The sequence below is a fragment of the Kogia breviceps genome, chromosome X (genome assembly GCF_026419965.1).
Source record: "Kogia breviceps isolate mKogBre1 chromosome X, mKogBre1 haplotype 1, whole genome shotgun sequence".
Classification (NCBI taxonomy): Eukaryota; Metazoa; Chordata; class Mammalia; order Artiodactyla; family Physeteridae; genus Kogia; species Kogia breviceps.
Genome location: NC_081330.1, coordinates 48,001,629 through 48,024,780, shown reverse-complemented (window position 1 = coordinate 48,024,780; position 23,152 = coordinate 48,001,629). Strand labels below are relative to the sequence as shown.

Genomic DNA, 23,152 nt, shown 5'->3' with positions numbered 1-23,152 from the left:
AATAATACTAATATTGATCCAAAACTCTTTGGATTTATGAATGATTTTTACCTATTTTCCTCTCTGTAAATCATTGCTTTGCATTTAAATCTTAATATTATTAAAAATAAAGTGTTTTAATCCTCATTTTCTTTAGAGGAAATAAAAGTATCAGCTTTCAATAAATTAACCTGAACCCAGAAAATCAGGGAAATGAAATGATAATTCCAAGTTATGCCAATTAAATACACTTTAAGTACAAAGGGATTGTATTAGGTAATCTCGAATGTCCCTTTCAGCTCTAAAATGTTCTTATATTCTCAATCCAGTGTAGTATATCCATCCTTGTTCCACTCAAACATTAAGTGCATAAATGTTGAATTAATTTGCTCCCTGATTCATTTTACCAGTATTGATAGTATAATGCTATAACATTGCTTTTACTGATAACAAATTCATCTGTTCATTCAGCAAATATGTATCAAATACCTACTATATGCCAAACTCTGTTGTTTTCAGTGATGAGAAACTTAAAAAAATATATATATATCAATCTTTGAGCATATAATCTGGTGCAGTAGATGGTCAAAAAATGAATTCATAGTATGATACCAGACAGTAATAAGTGATAAGAAAAATAAGATGGGTAAAAGGATTAAGAATGATAGTGTTGCTTTTTTTAAAAGATAAATTCGTCAGGGAGGGACCCCTCTTGAGGGATTGACATTTAAACAGAGATTTGAATCAAGTGAGGAGATGATTTGTGTGAATAACTGAGGGAAGAGCTTTCCATGCAGAAGGGACAACTGGTGTTCTAAGGCTCTAAAGTGCGAACATGAGTGTGCTTGAAGCATGTGTCAGGCTGAGGACATTTTCTTCTACCCTCCTAGTTTATTCTGGCTGGCCTAAGAATTAAATTGACATGAGACAGATTAACAGGAGAAAATCAATCAGAAGTCTAGTAATGTGTATTCATGGGAGAGACCCAGGAAAACTGAGTAACTCTCCAAAATGGTGGAGACCCTCACCCCTAAATACCATCTTCAGCTAAAGACAAAAGAGGATGTTGGGGGTAGTGGTTTAGGACTTCAAAGGGGAGGAAGGCAATTGACATAGAGATGGAAAAGCAAATGTTTGGTAAACAAATCTTTGCTGGTCTATGCAGAGACAGTGGGACACAGAGAGGAATTTTATTTTATTTTTTATTTTATTTTTTTTAACATCTTTATTGGAGTATAATTGTTTTACAATAGTGTGTTAGTTTTTCCTTTACAACAAACTGAATCAGTTATACATATACATATGTTCCCATATCTCTTCCCTCTTCAGAGAGGAATTTTAACAAGCAGACTCTGCTAGGTTCCTCCCTGTCTACACACCTACTTCATACTATAGTTATCTATGGCGATAGCTCCCTGCCTGGAACACATCCTCTATCTACATTTTAAAGGCAGTTAGGGGGAAGGTCAAAGGTTCTTCCTGAGTCTTTTGGGTCTTGATTGTTTTCAGCTCAAAATAATCCAGATGCCAGAGAGATATTTGGGGGTGAGAAAACTTTATTCCCTCCACAAGGAATAGCAAGAAGGCTAGTGTGGCTGTTTTGCAATGAGGGAGGGAGAAAGGAAGAAGGAGAAAGGGTAGTGAAGGTAAAATCATGGAAGACCTTGATGTATGATGGAAAGCCATTTGAGGATTGAAAAGAGGAAGAATGATGGTTACAGAGGTGAGGAAGACTAGATGAGGTAGAAGGGAGGTTGTAGCAGTGGTGAATCAAGAGTTTAGCTTCAAGATGTTCAGTTTGAGACACTATTAGGCATCCAAGTGGAGATGCAAAGCTTAGAATGTTTGAATAATTGAACCTAGACTATAGGGAAAGATCCAGACTGGAGATAAAAATTTAGGAACCATCAGCACATAGATGGTATTTAAAGTCATCAGGGCTTCCCTGGTGGCGCAGTGGTTGAGAATCCGCCTGCCGATGCAGGAAACACGGGTTCGTGCCCTGGTCCGGGAAGATCCCACATGCCGCGGAGCAACTAAGCCCGTGAGCCATGGCCGCTAGGCCTGCGCGTCCGGGGAGCCTGTGCTCCGCAACGCGAGAGGCCACAACAGAGAGAGGCCCGCATACCGCAAAAAAAAAAATAAATAAATAAAATAAAATAAAGTCATTAGACTACATAAGATTACCTAGAGAGTACAGACAAAGAAGAGAGGTCCAAGGACTAAGGTCTGGGCTACTCCACTATTGAGAAGTTAGGAAGATGAGAAGAATTTTAACAAAAGAACTGTAGATATAAAAGATACAGCTAGTGTGGTAGGAGGAAACCAGAAAACTGTACTGGCCTGGAAACCAAGTAACAAAAATGTTTGAAGAAGGACCCATTTATTCTATGCATTGATTTAAAAGGTATCGCTGTGCTTTCGTTAAATTAACATTTGTTAAGTAGAGCCCCAGGCCAGTTCAGCAAAAGGGAAGTTTCTTACCCTCAGGATCTGGAGGAAGTACAAAGCAGGCCTCCAGGGGCCCCATGGGGAGGTTAAGGCTGGGTGCAGGCAGAGGGAAAGGGCAAGACCTGGGGCACATGCCTTTGTTAGGGTCCATGGGTGGACTGCTTTGGGGTTCCTGGGCTAAGGCCAGATTGGTCAGTTCAAACCAAGAAGAGCATATGCGGGGAGGTTGTCCAGCTCTTCAGGGGTCTTATCTACTGATACACTAGGGGAAGGCCCTGGGAGGTGGGGGAGACTTGCTTATGTGGGCTGCTGGGGACATCACATCAGGAACATCAGTGACTCTGCGGGCTGTTATTCAGGAAGGACTAGTGTTACCAAACCACATTTGTGTCTGCTCGTCCACCATGCAGCAAAGTCAATTTACTGACATAGGGTTGTGGTGAAGGAAAGTACAGTGTTTATTGCAGGCAGCAAGCAAGGAGTACAAGTGGCTCTTGCTCAGAAAACGCAAATTGCCAGATGGTTTTCGGGGAAGCGTATTTAAAGGCAACATCTGGGGTAGGGTTGCCAGGGGCATGACTTTCTTCTGATTGGTTGGTGGTGAGGTAACAGGGTAGTGTTTCAGGAATCTTAATCATCAACCTTCTGGTTCCAGCAAGTCTGGGGTCTGTGGGCTTGTGGTCAGCATGTAGTCACCATCCTCCACCTGGCTGGGCATCTTAGTTCCTGCAGAACAAGGCAAAGATATGTGTCAGATAGTTGCATATATCCCTTGAGGAGGAACTAAGACTCTGTTTTACCACTGAACTGTTATTTCTTGACTGCTTTTCCTTTGCTTCTGCATCCCTCACTTCCCTAATTAGTAACTGTTTGAGTCTGCTCTTTGGAACTCAGGGAAAGGCTAGGAGGCCAAAGTCTTTTTCTACAAACAAGAAACCAGGGACAGAGAGGGGCTTTTTACCTGGGAGGGTTCCAGCGGGTCCTGCTCAGTTTCAGTTCCCCCTTTTCTTTGATACTCCTCTATCCTCAGGGGACCAGGGAGCAGGACAAGAAAGAGAATAAAGTTTTGGATAGAAAGGTTAATCATAAACTCAACAGGAAAACTAGGTTTTAGGGGGACTCGGTTTCACTAGTGTCAGTTCAAGGACCCTGCAGGCCACTTGGCCATATTTAATGGATGCTGAGGCAGCAACATCACGCAGTAGTTTAGCTAAACTCTCGACCAGTAATACGTGTAACGCATTGAACTCAGACAGCAGAGAGGAGCTAGTGACTTCAGAACCCTCTCAGTATTTTATTGACAAAATGTAGACTCATATCATGCATTTCTTCTTTTACTTCTCTATTTGTTCAGATAGCACACACAGAGTTATGTTAGATTTTTTTTCTTCTATTGTACCTGACTCTATATTTCCAGATCAATCAAAATGTCCCCATTAAGTTATCAGTTAAGTCACAAATAATTGCCATAAGCCATTCATTTCATGTTTTTAGAATCCTCTGCATTAAAGGCTATCAAATGCTTTGAACAAGTTTTCAGTGAAATCTCAATTATTTTGTAATTTCAGTAGCATATATCCCTTTGCAAAATGCTAGAATTATACCTTTTTGTTTGTTTGTTTGGGGGCTTGTTATTGTTGTTTTGGTTGGGTTTTGGTTTTTGGTTTTTAGGGAATAGCCTCTGAAGTTCATTACTATATAGAGCACTAGGCATCTCATTAGGCACAGTAACTGAACTCTTATCAGCCTTCCAACTATAACTTAACCTTATTCATATGATCTTGTCTTCTCAATTCCTGTGAAGTGCTCTAGAAATATTGGTTCCGGTGATGCAGTATTATATCTGTCCATCCTACCTTAGGTCTGAAACTCTAGTTCATTTCTTGCTTTAAAAATATCACCTTTGTGTTCTTGAGGCCCAGATGATTGCCCCCTTGTGTGTGAATACATGCGTGAATGTGTGAATATATGTCTATATCTTTCTCATCTTTCTCTTTCTCAGTCTCTCTACATGCATGTGTTTCTCACAGAAATACTTATGCACAGACACACTTCGTATACACACAGAGAACATGCCATGCATTGTTTAAGGGCAGTGTGTTGAAGCAAAATTGGCTCTTCATTTCCCGCCTGTGCACATGCATACATGCACACACATATGCCCATGCCTTTGATGCCATCAGGGAAATCTGTTCAGTCAAAATGCACACATACATTTTGGAGAAGTTCCATGGTTTCCAGGGCTATATTTCTGTTGGTCCTCTTCACCTTCTACCCTCTAGGAATTCGGAGATGGTCTATCTTCTGTCTCTTTAGAACTGACTTTACTCTCTGTCATCAGTGTGTACTACCTGTGTTACGGCTCTTCATTTCTGCAAGAGTTATTCTACCATTATTTTTGTTCCAGTACCTCATCAGTCCAGATCAGTACAGAGTAAGAATATCAAAGCTGGAGGCCACTGACAGTAGTGGAGATGAGAGACACTCAAAACATGCTCTTCTCTCTTGGTAGAAAGCTGGGGCCTAGAGAGGAGTGGTATTTAATAATCTCCATCTGCCAATGGCATGCACAATGATGAAGAAATGGTTGAGACTGAAAGCAGTATGAGTTAAGAAAATCAAATATTTCCTATGTGCCAGGCACTATTCTGGGCCTTTCAGGTAGAGGGCTTAATGAGACGGACAAGGTCCCTGTTCTCATGAGCTTAAATTTTAGTTGGGTTGCATTGGGGATGCAGTGCTATGAAATGATATAGTTATGTGATAGCGGCTGGGGTACTACTTTAGGTTGGGAGGGCAGAAAGGGCCTTTTCATCATGGTGACATTTGAACCAAGACAAAAATCTGGGAAAAAGCATTTGGGGTTGGGAGAAGAACTTGTTCAAAATTATGAAAATGGAAATGAGTTTAGTATATTCAAGGAATAGAAAGAAGGTCGATTTGGTTGGTGTGTGGTTAACGAAGGGGAAATTAATGTAAGATGAAAGCTGAGAAACAGGTAGGAAATAGATCATGTCAGTCCTTGTTCTCCAGGATGAGGAGTTTGAACATAACTGAACCAAAGTAGGTGTTGGGTAATATTATTATTGCTATTGAGTTGAGTTTTAACTAGCCGGTTCACCAAATGAGTTAGTGTTTAGGATGAATCCTAGCTCAGTTCTAGAGAGCTCATGGAGAATGTCATAGTACTTGCTGCCAAAGGAGTTTACAGTATAAATAATATATTCTTTTGATTAAAAAAAAATAAGATTCTTTTGAATTGTGCCCACAACTTTGGAAGAACCAATATTGGCTTTCTTTTTTGCTTTAAACAAATTATTTTGTCCCATAAGCATTTATTTTGATGATGGACTTGAAATTGTGAGTTTCATTCACTCTAAGTTTGGACAGTATTATCTTTATGTGCAGTGCCTTAGAATTAGTGCAATGACTATCATCATCCTTACTGGAACACTGCCAGGACATCTGGCACCATGTTTAATGTAAAGCAGTTATGCCTTCTACCTCCAAAGAAATGATTCATTGGTGGTTGGATATCTTCTAACTTCTCCACTTATGTAATGCTCTGCTATAATCTAATTTGTAAAGTGGAGTGGGAGAAAAAGTGAAAATTTAGACAAAAACATAGCACATCAAGCCTTTGTCCTGGTAAAGCATGTCACATCTTAATCTGTGTTGTTTCAGTAATGTATCAAACAAAAAAAATATGATTATAGTTTTTACTTTTTTACATTTGGTAGGAATTTTTTTGATCCATGCATGCTTTTAATTGCCAAATCTATATTGACTTTACCTTTAAAGAAAAATCACTGCATTTTGCTGTACTTGTCAAAAATGACAGGCTAATTCTTTGAGTCAAAACAGTGTATGTGAAATGTGATTTTTGTTGCTTTTAGCACAACTTGTTTTTCGAAACCTCCTTTGCTATGGTTAAGATTCCCATGGCATAGAACAAATTGCTTATTTTGAGGTTGCAAAGTATAGCCAATCTACAAGAATAAGGTTTCTGATATCTGCTATCAAACCAAGAAATGATGTGTTGCGCCAGAAACATGCACGTATAAAAGAAATGATTTTCTTACACAGGATGCTGCCACTTGGACTGTGCACAGAGTTGATTTGTAATATAAATTAACTCTCCAATTATCGATTGTTCCATCTGACTTGGACACATTAAAGCTCTAGGAAGAGGTTCCTAATTATCAATAATAAGAATGCTGTGTATGAAATGTAATGGGGTGCGTCAGCTGGATCCGAGTGAGATATTGTAGTAAATGTTGCTCAGCATTACCACCTGTCACCTATTCTTTTTGCATAATATTAAAATCCATTAAAATATATCTTTTTTTCCTTTAAAAAATTAACCTGCTTCAGTTATACCAAAAAACAAAACAGGGCTTCCCTGGTGGCGCAATGGTTGGGAGTCTGCCTGCTGATGCAGGGGAAACGGGTTCGTGCCCCGATCTGGGAAGATCCCACATGCCGCGGAGCGGCTGGGCCCGTGAGCCATGGCCGCTGAGCCTGCGCGTCCGGAGCCTGTGCTCCGCAACGGGAGAGGCCACAACAGTGAGAGGCCCGCGTACCGCAAAAACAAAACCAAAACCAAAAAAACAAAAAAAAACAAACCTTTGAGGTAGTCTCTGACCACTGACCTTTCCAGTATCCCAAGGTTTTTTTTGTTTTTTAACTTTTTTTTGTCTTGGTTCCCTCATTAAGATGAAGAATGACAGTCCCTAGAAACAGAACATGCCAAGCTCCCAGGTGCACTGCTAACAAGTAGTAAGTCCCATTAACTTCTTTTTTTTTTTTTTTTTTTTTTTTTTTTTTTTTGCGGAGCACAGGCTCCGGACGTGCAGGCTCAGCGGCCATGGCTCACGGGCCCAGCCGCTCCGCGGCATGTGGGATCTTCCCAGACCGGGGCACGAACCCGTGTCCCCTGCATCGGCAGGCGGACTCTCAACCACTGCGCCACCAGGGAAGCCCCCATTAACTTCTTAACTCCTCAGACAGGAACTACATTTGGCCATGAGATACTGCTTCTGAAACTGCTTGTTCTCAGGAGCCATGACTGAATGAACTTAGGACTTGCTTTCACTAAGTGGAATGGAAAACTCATGTCACAGCATGTCAGTTCCTGCTTAATGAATAAGATACTCCCTGGGGTATAAATTAGGCAGTTTACATACATAACTCTTTTAGGGCACCTAGACCCCATTGATTTCCTTGTGACCTCAGTGTGTGAAATAGTACCCATGTGACTTAAAAGACTTAATGTACAGCTACACTGTCCAACTTTGACCCCCCAAATAGTTTACTCATCTGGGAGGGTCTGGTTCAACGGGGTCTCCTCCCTCTAATGAGAAAGGGAGCTCTTTGCACCCCCTTGCCTTGCTGCTCTCAGGCCACTAAATGAAAGGAACTTGCAAGTCATTTAGAGCCATTTACCAGATGAACCATCGTGGCCTGAAAAAGTTAAGCACTGTTAAGTCTGGCAGTTTACCATAATCAAAGAGTTCCAGCAGAAAATATGCTGGTTCTGATTTCTAGCCAATCTGTGTTTGTGCAGTGCTGCTCTTAAAAATAAGAGTAAGCGACTCAAAATAACCCCTCCTCTTGTTCTTAATTTGTAAAATGAAACAAATTACTGGCCCTTGAATTGTGCTATTATACATGCTTGAGTAATTTCATTTCATTTACAAAGAACTTCGTTTATTTATTATTTACACTCTACCTACTTCCAAAACAATGTGTACTGGCTTAGTTTTAAATCTTTCTAATTCCAATCAACTGAGTATTTTTCCAAGGCCTATCCTGAAGAAGATATGTCATCCAACGGTATTTCACATTTACTGGGCTACTGTGATATGTTGATTATTACAGCATTTCTCTGGTCACCTATAAATGACTGTATTAACAAAATGTCTTGCCTAGGGTTTACCATCACTTCTTTTGAGGTGATATGGCCTATTGGGAAAGACTATAAAACTTAGGTTAGAGTTATGTGCCTAGTTCTTCCAAATATGTGACCTTGGGAAAGTCACTTGCCAATTCTTGCTTGAATTTACTCAATTTTTGTTTAATTTATTAATTTTCTTTATTTTTTTTTTTTTTGGCTGCGTCGGGTCTTAGTTGCAGCATGCGGGATCTTTTGTTGTGGTGTGCAGGCTTCTCTCTATTGTGGCACATGGACTTCTCTCCAGTTGTGGCTCATGGACTTCTCTCCAGTTGCGGTACATGGACTTCTCTCTAGTTGTGGCGCATGGGCTCCAGGACGCATGGACTCTGTAATTTGCAGCACACAGGCTCTCTCGTTGAGGCGCATGAGCTCAGTAGTTGTGGCACATGGGCTTAGTTGCCCTGTGGCATGTGGCATCTTAGTCCCCTGACCAGGGATCGAGCCCATGTCCCCTGCATTGGAAGGCAGATTCTTTACCACTGGACCACCAGGGAAGTCTCTACTCAGTTTTAAAAGTAGTATTTTTTGTATCTCTCTCCAAACCTTACAAGGTTAGAATAATCAATGCAGTAAATATCAGTTGCAGATAAAGTGTTTAAGTCCTATGTTTCTACCATTGTTAACACCAGGTAGAGTAACTGTCAGTTGAATTGAAATGATCAAGCACCTCCTCCCGTGTACTCCGGCATTGTTCAGACAAACGGGAGAGAGATGGCAAGGCAGGGTCCCTATATTAAAGAGTCCACAGTATGGTGGGGGAAAAGCCAAGCACACAGCAAGTGTGATAAATTCCTGATGGAATCGGTGGCACAAGTGAAATATACAAAAGTGCCATAGCTGGCAGGAAGTGGAAGAAGTGACCTCTGACCAGGGGACTGGGGAATAGGTGAAAAATGAGGATAAAACAAGATAGGTGTGGAAAATTCCTTCAAAAACTCTTTGTAGATACTAAGACACAATCTTACTGTCAATGTCATTGATTTGTTTTAACAGACATTTGTGTAGTATTTGCTATATGCAAGACACTGTTCTAAATGTTTTACAGTGGTAACTCGTTTGATCCTATTGATAACCACAGTGAGGTAGATGCTATTAACTTCATTTTACATTATGAGAAAATTGGTACAGAGGGGCTAAGTTGCCCTAGGTTACAGAGCTACTAACTGGCGGAGCTGATTTTGAACCCGAGAGTCAGGCTCTAGAAGTGGCACCCTTAACTAGGTTTGCTGTAGTGCTTCCCCATCACCCACTGACACAGAAGTTGACATCTATGCTTGAATCCAGTGCTAGAATCCCTTCTGTGGCATCCTGACGTGGCCATTTTGATCTCTATTTGAGGACCTAGAGAAATGACAAGGTGCTAATAACTTCCTGTTGAAATAGCTAGCTACATTTCTGGACAGCTGTTATTACTAAAGAGTTCTGAATTTGAGCCAAACTCTGCTATTCCTGTAACCTCCACTCACTGATTCTGTGTCTGCATTCTGACATCACACAGATTAATTCTACACCTCTTTCCACATGATGACTGTTGAAGTATCAGAAAACATGTCCCATGCCTCCTGCTTGAATTCTGCACTGTCTTTTCCATTTGCTGGGCAACAGGATCTAAAAAGAAAATGGTATTTGGGAGTAATTCACAGGTTCCATTATTTAACTGAGCACTTATTTATAGAGCTTTTACTATGTGCAAAATGTTGTACCAGGTGCTACCAACTGGAGAGAGACTGAATAGCAAAGTAAGTTCTCTGCACTGAGCTATTCAGTTCCTACCCAAGATGTTGTAATTATCATATAAGATACAAACTGAGGAATAGACCTATTGTCTGCACTAATTGAAGTAAGGTTTGAAATAAGCGGTGGCTTGCTAGGTGCACTTGTATGCATGCCTTAATTACCTCACCGGATTACAAACCTGTGGGCGGAGACCGCTAATCCAGCCTTGTATTCCGCACAGCTCCTAGCACCAAGCCTTGTGTGGAGCAAACAAACAATAAATGTTTTTTGAATGAATGAGTGAGTGAGTGAGTGAATGAGTGAGAGAAATACAGTATTGATTAATGCTGTGCTTCAGATAATTATTCTTATGAAATTCACATGTGGTAATAAAAATAAGGAATCCAGTTTTACTTTGCTGTTTGGATTTCTTTAAAATTGTTATCTTGCCAAGTTAAATAATAGCACTAAAGAAACAAATTTCCCCAGGAGAAATGTCTGAGTAAAATGTTTGAAAGACAACAAGGTGATTCAGCAGCCAGAAGTATAGGACTTTAATAGTATTGATTAATGCTCAACTCTCTTTGAAAAGATTCACTGTTATCATCTGAGAAGTTCTCTGCCACCATGTAAGCCCAGTAGAGTCATTTTCTAGGTTACCACCATGGGGTGTTCCTTTGGAGCCTATTTTCCTGGCTAATATTGTTATCATAGTGGAAAATGCAGCAAAAACATGAAATCTGTACTCTGACCATTCAATTGGCATTTGTATAGTGCATCACACAGTCAAGCAGTCAAGTTCAGATGAGATTTTAACCCCAGTACATTATTGTTTGCTCTGCTTTTTAAGGAGGACGGGCTGTCTATGGATATATATATATATATATATATATATATATATATTTTTTCCCAGTCTGTAGTCTGTGAAAAGTTGTATGAATGGCACGGTACTGTAAATAATACAATGATGCACGCCCATGTTAAAAACTTCAGGCGCCTATTTGTTTATTTATTTATTTATGGCTGTGTTGGGTCTTCGTTTCTGTGCGAGGGCTTTCTCTAGTTGTGGCAAGTGGGGGCCACTCTTCATCGCGGTGCGCGGGCCTCTCACTATCGTGGCCTCTCTTGTTGTGGAGCACAGGCTCCAGATGTGCAGGCTCAGTAATTGTGGCTCACGGGCCCAGTTGCTCTGCGGCATGTGGGATCTTCCCAGACCAGGGCTTGAACCCGTGTCCCCTGCATTGGCAGGCAGACTCTCAACCACTGTGCCACCAAGGAAGCCCCAGGCGCCTATTTGTGAACAAATTATTATCCTTTCTGCTGTCTCACTTGGCATAACCTTAATATCATGCCTTTATTAGTGTTACTGTACTGATAATTAACTGATCGAGAAATTTAATGTAGCATAATTTTTAAAAATCGTTTTAAGAATAAGTCAACATTTATTGTACAGGACCTCTGTGGAATAACTCTAGGATAAGACCTAAGATATAATAGAATGGGAGAGGTTCTTTTATTATTGGTAAAGATTTTGATAGTGCTAGGCCTGTAATTAATTAACATTTTCATTAATGATCTGTAAGGAGTATGAGTAAATAATAAGTTCATGGGTAATAAATTAATAGATGCAGAAAATACCAATGAAGACAGGGAAATAATTCAAACAGAGCAGAGAATTTATAAGATACAGGAATGTAACAGGAATTCCGTTGGCCACATGTCATCCCCTATGTCAGCAAATAAAAGGCAATATTCACTGCATTCAAGGGGTATACAAAATAGGTAAGTGAACAAAATAAATAAATATTGTTGTCAACAAGGAAGCAACAGCTATTGTTTGTGATTGGGGCTCTGAATATATTTCTACATATAAGTAAGTTAGCTTTGTGCCTTTTATTTTTATTTTTATTTTTTTTTGTGGTATGCGGGCCTCTCACCGCTGTGGCCTCTCCCGCTGCAGAGCACAGGCTCCGGATGCGCAGGCTCAGCGGCCATGGCTCATGGGCCCAGCCGCTCTGCGGCACGTGGGATCTTCCTGGATCGGGGCACGAACCCGTGTCCCCTGCATCGGCAGGAAGATTCTCAACCACTGCGCCACCAGGGAAGCCCGCTTTGTGCCTTTTAGAAACGATCAAAATAATTATATCATCTGAATGGCAGAACTTGTAAAGAAGCTAACATTTATTGAATGTAAACTATTTGCCAATCACTGTATTTAGGCACTTTAAATACATTATTAGTTTTCTTCAGCTTGTCACACTTTATAGGCTTAGAGACATTATGAAAATTCCCAAGATCTCATACCCATTTAATGGTAGAGCTGGGTTTGAACTCAGATCTTTCTATGCTGCTTCCTATAATAATATGAAAGATTGCATAAATGTGTGTGTGTGTGTGTGTGTGTGTGTGTGTGTGTGTGTAAAACAGGTTTGGAAACATTTACCATCAGCTAAATGACATACTATTTAGTGATGCTCAGGTATTTTCCGTTAAGCTTATGTTCAAGGGGGAATTATTACATTAAAAATGGCCCCAGAAGTCTGTTTGACTAATTAGGCCACCTGGGGGCCAGGATAATAGTTATTTTAGGTTTCCACCTAGTCAATACCCTGTTTCACATGTTATTTGACATTGGTCATTTTAATGAATACTTGGACCTTAGGAAACTTTTCCGCTATGCTAATAATTCCACATATTTACTCTTGGCCTTGACATCATTACCAGCAAGAAGTAGAAGTGGCCATCATCATCCTCCTACTAATTAATGACTTGAAACTTTCACAGCAAATAAAACTAGTGATCAGTGTGTATGTGTGTGTGTTTAGAGAGAGAACCTGGAAACAATTTTGATTTTCTCTGTATCTAAACTACATGAACTAAACAGGTACTGAACACACATCTTTGAGTTCATTAGCTCATCAGGAACACATTTCTAAGAACCAAGAAGACTCTGGATAATTAGAACCCATTTTGATTACAAGAAATATAACAAAGTCATGTATATTGTTGGTAAAGATAAGTAGAATCATGTCAGTATATAAAGGGCAGTATTTTTCTTCTGTCATCTTTTCAGCCCAAGTTTTTAAAAGATTTTATCATTTTGCAAAGGGTTATCTTTTCTGGGTCTTTAATCCTAAGACTATATGTGGTGGGAAAGTTGGAGACAAAGTCAAGCCTTCCCTTGCTAATCCACTACAGTGAGTTCCTACCATAACTAAGCCAGGCACCTGTTCATTAGCTACAAAATTCCAGCCTCATCTCATTTTTTACTTCTGAGAGATGGAGTACTTCAAATGAGCTTCCTTGCCCAGGCAGAGCCAGCAAAACAATCCAGATTTCTAGCCTTTCTAGATCAGCATTCTTTCCACTATCAGAAATGACCTCAGAATCCTTCTCAAGTGCAGCATCCTAGGCAGTCTACCAGTTGCTTTGAGTTGTCAGGTAAGCTGAAATATACACTGTTATCACCTCTGGAGTTTACCATTTAATGTCTTCTCATGAATGGGGAACATCTATAGTCATGACTCAGTGTGACATTAAGTAGTTTGGACATAAATACATTAATTGAGATATAGTAAATAACATTTATATGAGAATTGTGCCTGAAATATGTACAGTTGTACTCTGTTCACTCCATAGAAGAAGAGCAATTTAGGTGGCTAGATGTTTAAGGTGTTGAAGTTAAAAAAACAAAAACAATTGAAGTGAAACTGAAATGTCTAAATGACATAATATATGATTGACCATTGACTATTTCTGCTGGTGAATGTTAGATGTCTTATGTGATTAATTAAAAATATTCTAGGGGAGAAACTGCTACAACTAAAAAGGCATGTGGGATATTAGAGTACTGAATTAGCAGATATGGATTCAAATCCTGATCCTGCAAAAAAAAACCCAAAAAAAACCAAAACAGCTGTGAGTTTGTTTGAAAATCAGTTCATCCCTCAGGTTATCAGTTTCCTCATCTGTGCAAGTGAAGAAGTTGAACTAGATGATTTTTATAGGTCTTTCTAGCTCTGAAGGTTGAGTCTGCTCCCACTGTAGCACAGGGCATCTAAACATTGTTTCCTCTTTCAGTTTGGAAATTCCCATGAATCTTGCATGAATTAAAGGCCATTAAAGAAAACTTGTAAAGTAAAACAAAGCCATTCACAGAAATGAATAAATTATGCAGTTAAACATAGGGGTAGTGTCTTCATTGAGATACTTGTTTGTCATCCAACCAAAAACCTTTAGCATGTTCAACATAGTAAAGAAAATCCTTCAGCCAAGAAATACCTATTGAGCACCTGCTATATATATCACATACTATAAAATCCAAGCCCAAAGTGGCCTGTAGCACAGAAGAGAAGCTAAGTGCTTTATATAAAAGGATGACACTGCATGGCCAAATGGGTGCCTTTCCAATATTAGGTGAAATGCTGGAAGAATCTGTCAAGAGGTGAGAAAGATCACCTTTGGAAGGGAGTATCAGGAAAAGTTTGAGTGGATAGAGCGGCTTTAGCCAGGATAAGGAAGGTCCATATGTATGCTGCAAAGACCCCAGCTGAGTTACAAGCACAAGTCCACCAGTGTCCTCTCCTGACACCCCTCCCACTAGATTTTGGAGCTCCCTCTTCCCCTCCCTTCCCTACTCCCAACCCTACTCCTCGGTTTGAGTGTTCCTTGTCAGGAGACTTTGATCAAATCCGTGCTATTACCCCAATTGAGAACAATTTGTAGAAATGACTATAGTGCATTGAACAACTCCACCCCAAAAATATGGATTTAGGGCCATGCTGCTCTATTGTTAGCATCCCTCATTCTAAATCCTTGAAAAGAACTTTTTTAAGCTTGCTTTTTTTTAAAAATTAATATATGTTTTAGAGCAGTTTTAGGTTTATAGAAAAACTAAGTAGATAGTACAGAGTTCTCATATACCCTCTTCACCCCTCACAGTTCCCTCTGTAATTAGCATCTTGCATCAGTGCGGTACTTTTGTTGCAATTGATGAACAAGTATTGACATACTGTTATTAACTAAAGTCCATAGTTTACATTAGGGTTCATTCTTTGTGTTGCACATCTATGGTTTCTGAAAAATGTATAATGACTTGTTATACATAATGGTGGACTTATAATCCACCATTACTGTATCATACAGAATGGTTTCACTGCCCTAAGCATTCCCTGTGCTCCCCGTATTCATGGCTCCCTCCTTCCTTCCCTCCCTCCCCCAGAACCTCTAGCAACCATTGATCTTTTTATTGTCTCCGTCTCTGTAGTTTTGCCTTTTCCAGAATCTCATACATTTGGAATCATGCAATATGTAGATTTTTCACACTGGCTCCTTACACTTAGTAATATGCATTTAAGGTTTGTCCATGGCTTTTCAAGGCTTGGTGACTCATTTCTTTTTATTGCTAAATGATATTCCATTGTCTGGATGCTGAAAAATAGCCACAGGTTTTGAAAATAGTTCCAAGGCATGTCCGTATTCAGCTTTGCCCCTGGCACAAGTTGCAGTTTATCAGTGCAGCATATTCTGTTGTCACAACCATAGAATCCAAGCCACTGAGATAAGGAAGGGACCTGCAGCACTGGTTTGCTGGACATAACAACGTGTGTAGGAGAAAGATGCAAGACAGGTTTTCGGGTATCTGCAGCTCACGGCTGTGTTCTGTAGCTTATTGAATGCCTTAAACGGTGCAGTTCTCCTCTCTGGACTTTGGTTTCCTGATGTGGAAAATAAGGTAGGTGCAAGATGAACTCTAAGGGTCCTTTAAATTCTCAAATGTGATCATCTGGTCTCATCCTCTAGTTTTTTAAAGGTGAGAAAACAAAGCACAGGGAAACTAACTAATCTCAATGAGCTAATACAGCAAATTATTGGCACTGCTTGGACTAGAAATTTAGTCTCTACAGTTGGTGTAGCATTTATTCCCTCTTATTTCACCCTGTGCTTCCTGATTTTTCATGTAAGAACCTATCTTTTACGTAATCAGTGGCTTTTTTAACAGACACTGATTACGTAAATTGGGGGAAAAAATAAGAAATAGAGATTGAAAGGAACAGAATCTTTTCTCTTTTTCTGAGCTTTGACTGCATTGAAAATGTGCATCCAGGCTTCTATTTCTAAAACATGTAATTCTATAATGTCCCGGAGGTGAACGCTTTTTATAACATTTTCACCACTGATGGGTTGTTCCCACTTATCATAGCAGATTTAAAAGGATAGTGAATATTTATTTATATCCATAATAGCATTGCAAAATGTAACGGGTGAAAAGAAGTGAAAGAGTATGCTTCCTGGGGTGTCTCTTCACTGTTCCCAGTCAGGCCACGACACTTGTAACCTTGTAACCCTGTAACCACCTGTGACCACGTTCATTATCAAGTAGATAGGTGAGTGAGTTAGCCTTTCCACTGACTTGGTTGCAGTTAAGTGGGTACCAAAATTGCCCATTTTCTACATCATAAATACATTGAGAGAAAGGTAGATGTAGATAGATATGGATTTTTTTCTCCCTCCTTTTCTAATCTTTTAAAATCCTGGAGTTTTCTTTTTCCTTAATCATCACAAGGTTTCTTAGTCTTGGTTCTTTTTGGTGTTTAGCCTCTTTGAACTGAGGGGTAAATAGATCTACACCAGATTAGAATTATATTACAGTAGCTATAATTAAGGGCTAGAATAGAGACCTTTTTAATAACATATCTGTGAAATCTGAAGTTTCAGCAAACATTTTGGGTAATCAGGGTTAAAATATTTGTTGAACATGATAGTTGATGAAATTATTTTCTAAATGAAAGTCTGGTTACTAGAAGTGTTACGTCTTCAGGTTACCTAGAAAAGGTGTTGATAAGCTAGATGTTACATCAGTTCTCATTCTTGGAATCATAGAGTTTGATTTAATTAACAGAGAAAATTCTGCATATGCAATAGGGGATAAAGTGTAGATTTTACTTCTTTAATAGTTTGACAAACAGATCGCAGCAAACAAGGCATTTGGAAGCCTGTGAGGGTCCCAGAGGCCTTATAAATATGCAGTACACTTCTCTGCATTTTTCCAGGTCCCTGAGGTAGAGATGTGATGAATAAAATTAAAACCACCGGTTCTTTTTGTGTAGCTTTCAGCTATCGCTAATTTAACTGAGAAATGACTCTTTTTACAGTTATACCTTCAGTAGTTTCCAAAGTAAAGGAAGTGAAATGTAAAAATGTGTTTAAGTTGCTCTTACATTGAAAGATTTTCTACTTTCTGTATCATGATATGTTTTCTTTAAACTCAAATACGAGAGTAAAACTCTATGCTCCTTGAGGATTGTTTTATATTTAATAGTGCTATTGAGACTCACAAGGGACAAAACATGCAGATAAAGTATTTCTTAGAAAAGTGATATATATTTATGTATAAACACAAAACTGGAATAGCATAATCCATGTGGAACAAGTTCTTCTTCAGAATTTGATTTTAATAGATTAACATCCTTACTATTTACTATATTTGTAGCTATTTATGATTGAACAGATCTCTCTGGTCCCTTTGCAAAGATTTCTTGAAACTTACCAAAATTCATGGAGAGATCATTTAAAGCTCCTGATACCTTTTATATATTACATAGAAGACCTATGAGAAAGGTTAAGGTAAAGCAATTCATTGCATATACATTTTCAACAAAGTTCATTGAAGTCATTGGAAAAAAATGTATAATGGAAGGCTCATTAGCTTGATATAGAAGACCACAAAATGTAAAGATTGCATTAATATTAAAAATGCTAAGCAATTTTGACACCCAGTAAACACTTATTGAAAAGACTAGCCTTTTCTAATGTTAAGTCTGAGAAACGGGGGAGTTTTTTAATTGAAAACCCACATGAGTAGTTGCTTTTAAGGAAAAAAAAAATGAAATTTTTACTTACTGATTAAGAACTCAGTTGTGTCGGTTGTGTAGTTTGGGGAGTGGGAAAACTAATTTGTCAAATTAGGCCCTTGGAGTTCAACAATAAACTAGATGAAGTCTCTTGGGCTTTTATATAGAAAAAGGTACCTGTATTTTGTCTTAATGTGCCTTTGCCATCACAGCTGCAACTGAATCACACCCAGAAGTGCTAAATTGCAATTCCCAGTAGCCATTTTCAGTGCATTTTTAAAAGAATGTATCCAAATAACAGACCAATTGAATTAAGAAAAGCACATTCTTTAACTGAATTCATCCTTAATCCTTTCCTTCTATTGTCTTCTCAATAGATACACTTTGTATTTTTGCTTTTTAACAATTTCAACCAGAGGCATGGTGTAACTAAAATGAGGTTAGAAACAGTTCTAACATGATAGTAGTGGTTCTCTGAATTAATTTATGCTTGTTGTTTTTTTTTGCCTTACCAAAAATATTCTTTTCAGGATTATAGAACAAAAAACATCATGACTTGTGTCACGCGATTTATATAGCATATTGCCCCTGCTGTATGATACACACCTGTACATCCTTGAGGCTATCTTACACCCAACAGTTTGTACCCCTCACTCTCCCACACCTGTATTGTCCCTCCCTCTCCCACTGGTAACCACTAGTCTGTTCTGTATATCTGAGTCTGCTTCTTTTTTGTTTTATTCACTAGTTTGTTGTATTTTTTAGATTCCACATATAAGTGATATCATGCAGTATTTGTCTTTCTCTGTCTGACCTATTTCCCTTAGCATAATGCCCTCCATGTCTATCCATGTTGCTGGAAATGGCAAAATTTTGTTCTTTTTTTATGACTGAGTAGTATTCCTGTGTGTGTGTGTGTGTGTGTGTGTGTGTGTGTGTGTGTGTGTGTGTGTCACATCTTCTTTATCCATTCATCTGTTGATGGACACTTAGGTTGTTTCCATATCTTAGCTATTGTAAAAAATGCTGCTTTGAACATTGGGATGCAGATATCTTTTTGAATTAGTGTTTTTGTTTGTTTTTCAGATATATACCCAGGAATGGAATTGCTGGGTCGCATGGTAGTATTTTAAACATTTTAATACCCAGCATGGCCATTCCAATGTATAATGGCTGAATATCGGCCCATTACGGTGTTCAACAGGACAAGCTAATTGACAGTGGTGGTTGTCCCATTCATAAGGATATCTCTTATTGGTGTTTCTGTGTTCAACACACAAGAGTGGCACGATTCCTGACAGGTGAATGAACATGCTGTGACCCTTTGTAGTAAGGCCGACTGCATGCACCAGCCCCATTCTTCCTCTCACCAGCCCCCAGGAAATCCTCAAACTGTGACTATGTGGAGTTAAAGCAATGGAAAGAGAGAGAGTATGTGTCCAGTGAGCCATATATTAACTTGTGTATCTTTCACTTGTCTCCATAGACTATGGCTACAGAGAGGGCAAGGGATGTATCTTACTCATCTCTGTCTCTACTGCCTAGTACAGTACTTGGCACAGAGCAGGGGCTCAAGAGTTACTGAACAAATAAAAGCATTGAACCCCAATAATAAAATACCACTCTGTTGGTAATCAAGAGGCATAAGTGAAAGAAATAGGCTCCCTAATCTTGCCAGAGTCATTAACCTAGCTGTAAGATTACTTCTTCATCTATAAAACAAAAAAAGTACAATGTCCTCAATGCGCCAAGTGTGAAGCCAACTGGCCAAGTGTTTATAACAAGTCAGATTGACAGTGAAAAAAACCTGAAAGCAACCTCAGTTATTTAAATTAATGATTCCCCCTTCCCCCTTTCTTGTATTTCATGCATCATGACATGAACCTTTCAAATTATGCTTCCCTGAAGGCTTGTAAGATTCACTCATGGTCAGGCTGATGTTCCATATGATCTCTTCAAAGGCTGTGTTGCACCATTTTTAATACTACATCAAGATGTCAGGGACAAAAAAAAAAAAAAAAAAAAGATGTCAGGGACAGATCCTACAAACTTGGTTACTGTTATCATCTTACAACTTGTACTCATAACCCATATGTTGAACAAGCAAATCCCTTAGGAAATAGTCAGAATGCAGTTGTGTGTCTCCTGCTACCTACTTAATGTTTATTCCGTGGGGATTATCTTGCCCTGCACGGAGAGGGAAACACAGGCAGTCCCCCGTGGCTTTCAGATCTCTGAAGTCTCTTTAAATTGCAAACACAGTCTCAATCCAGAAATCAGAGTGCTGGCCTCTAACGTGCTAGTAATACTAGCAGTCTAAACTCACAGATTTCAAGTTGAAAGTAAAATTGTTTCTGCTTCCCAAACTAGGCTACTGCAATAGTGCAGGGAGCAAGGTGCTTCCCCTGCTTGGGGAGCCTCTCCTGCCACTCCCTTGATGTGGACTGATGGCACTTCCTCTAGCTTGCCACTTCCCCCTTGTCCCACTTTTCTCAGGGCTTTCATGCCACACGCATTATAACACGGATTCCCTGTCAGTGTACCCGCCCCCCCTCAGATGTTCCTTTTGTATAGAACTTAAATTAAGTAAGGCTCCAGATCATCTCTCTTCCCCACCAGGCTCACTTCTAGTCCATGGAAAACACTCATGCAGGTCTTTGTCCTGAAAAAACTCTGTAGGGATCGAAGCCCAGCTGTGTCTATGCCCCTGGACCAAGCCACTTTAGCTCCTTCAGGAATAAGTCAGGTACCCCTCTTCTGTGTCCCCCAAAGTCATAGAACACATTCATGCTCTGAATAGTCTGATGGAAGCCCCCTTCTCTAAGCTTGAATCGAAGGATGTAGTATCTCCATATACATACACACCCTTGGTAGATGTCTCAGGTCATGACAACAGCTTTCTCCAAAGAATCTATAAATCCTGTCCTCCTCCACTCTGCTAACCTTTTATAGTTCTGAAAATTCTGCATATGGGAGTCTGCCTACAGACGTTTTTCTATCGAATGTTTATCTGACATTGGCACGTCAGTCAAGTATGAGAAGAGTCCAATTTTAATATCTAGTTACACATTAAGTGTGTTTTTGTTGTTATTTTCACACCTGGGATGCTTCAGTAGGCTCTATGAGACCGTAAAAGGCATTTCTATACTTTGTGGTATCTGGTGCTTTTATTTGCCACCAGAAACATGCAGATTACCACAATCAGGGTGTAGATGACACAATACTAAGACTGCAGAATAAGCTCTCCTCTGTTTTGAAGTTGATATCTGACTTCTGTAAAAAGAAGTTTAAGAAAGCCAATTATACTTTCAGAAAGATGCACATCTTCTTGTCTTTGGAGAAGAAAACGTAAAGATCTAAATTTTCTGTGTGACTGGGAGAGTCTAGTTGTGGGACATTAGAAACGTGGTGGATCTGGGATATTAGCTGTGCAGAGTAGCAGGAAACACTAACCACATTCAAAAAAAATGGCTCATAGATGATGCTGAGGGCTTGGCTGCAGTTGGATTTATGGATTTTTATTGTTGCTATTTTGTAGTTATGTGATTTTTCTTCAGTATCATGCAGTCACTCCAGTATAAGAGTAGAGATAGTACTTGTAGTATTGGTCCAGAGTTGGAGCTTTCCTTGGCAGATGACAAAGCAAAGTGGTAGAAGGAAATTGACAGGGCTAGGGATTACAGTTTAAGTGATAAGCCATGGAGCCATACTGGGTGGTGAAGGAAGGAGGCCAGGAGTCAACTAATAGATGTCTTACATAAAAGGATTTCTGCACGTGAAGAGCAGGGAATGAGAGGACTTAAAGGCTGTGATCACAATGGATCACAAAATGGGATGTTTTACTTAAAGTTTTCAAGAGCAGTGCCGTTCTGGGTAGTCACATCACATACATGAAGTGAATAAGAAAACTTCTCTGTGGAAGAATGGATGTTGTAGAGAGTGAGAGTATGTAAGGATAGAAGGCCTTGAGACTGCTGTCATAGAGGGGGATTTTGAGTTTAAGATTTCAGAGGTGGAATAAGCATTCATTTGTCCTCCAGGCAATGACAAATTACCAATATGTGGCAGTGAGAGAGAGGAGAGCTAGTGAAGTGATGCACAATGTTTTTGGTAGGATTTATTGTAGAGGACGAGTCTGTGAGCCAGGCACCAAAGACCTCATAAGCATGGTTGAATTTTTTGTAAATTTTATCAATGGAACAGTAGTGGGGTGGTGGTATAGTTGAACGGCATGCCTATAAGAAACAAGGATTAGAGTGGAAAGGTAAGAAAATGAAAGCAGTATTAGGAAAAGAAAACCACTTCCTTTATTTTGTGTTTACAGTGGATTGGGCTCTTCACATTTATTACTAATTTGTACCCTAACTCATCAAGATACATATTATTTTTATCTTGTTTATTATGGAAAATAATAAGTATATACAAAATTAGAGAAAATGACATGATGAACCCCAGTGTACCTGTCATTCAGCTTCAATAATTATTACTATTTTACCAATTAATCCCTTTCTCAGGAGAAAAAAAATTGAGATTCATACAGTTTAAGCACTTTGCCCAAGATTCCATGGCTATTTCACAAGTGACTAAGCCAGAACCTGAACCCAGATCTGTGTGACTTCAAAGCCTATGTTCTTTCCACTACACCATACTTTTTCCGTATAAACCATTATTGTCTCTTTTTAAAAACATCTTTCACTCTAGGAGCACTTCTCTGTAGCATTTGGAAAGCCAACCAGTTGAAACTGGTTCATCTCCTCTTCTTTGTTCCAGGTCAATTGGGAGCAGTATTCCTTCTCTTGTAACAACTTTATCATTTCATCTTTTTGGTTAACTAATGTTTTTATATTGGAGAATTCTTCCCAGATATTTTCTGAGCATACCAATTCTTTTGTCCAGGGTACTGCTGCTGTCATGGTTATTTTGTAGGTAAACATATTACTTTTCTCTCAAACTAATTGTGGACTGTGTCAGCCAAATACAGGATTGTTGAGAGAAAAATATGAGCATTTAGCCCGATGTAAAATCTTGCTTTCTAAGTTGATGCTAAAATGTGACATGTCCATAATTGTGATATTTATCTATAATCTTATCAGGTGTTGAAATGGTAGTTTCACACTGCTTGCCTTTCAACATATATGGACGTTGTTAATTCGTTCAGGAACTCAGAAATATTCAAGATAAATCACAAGTACAACAT

The 23,152-nt window shown here is 39.2% G+C and overlaps 1 protein-coding gene across 4 annotated transcripts in view; it reads left to right on the top strand.

Annotated features, from left to right (window-relative positions):
• The window catches only part of DIAPH2 (diaphanous related formin 2), an 886,560-nt gene that overhangs the window by 580,486 nt on the left and 282,922 nt on the right, over positions 1–23,152 (top strand). The window lies entirely within an intron of this gene.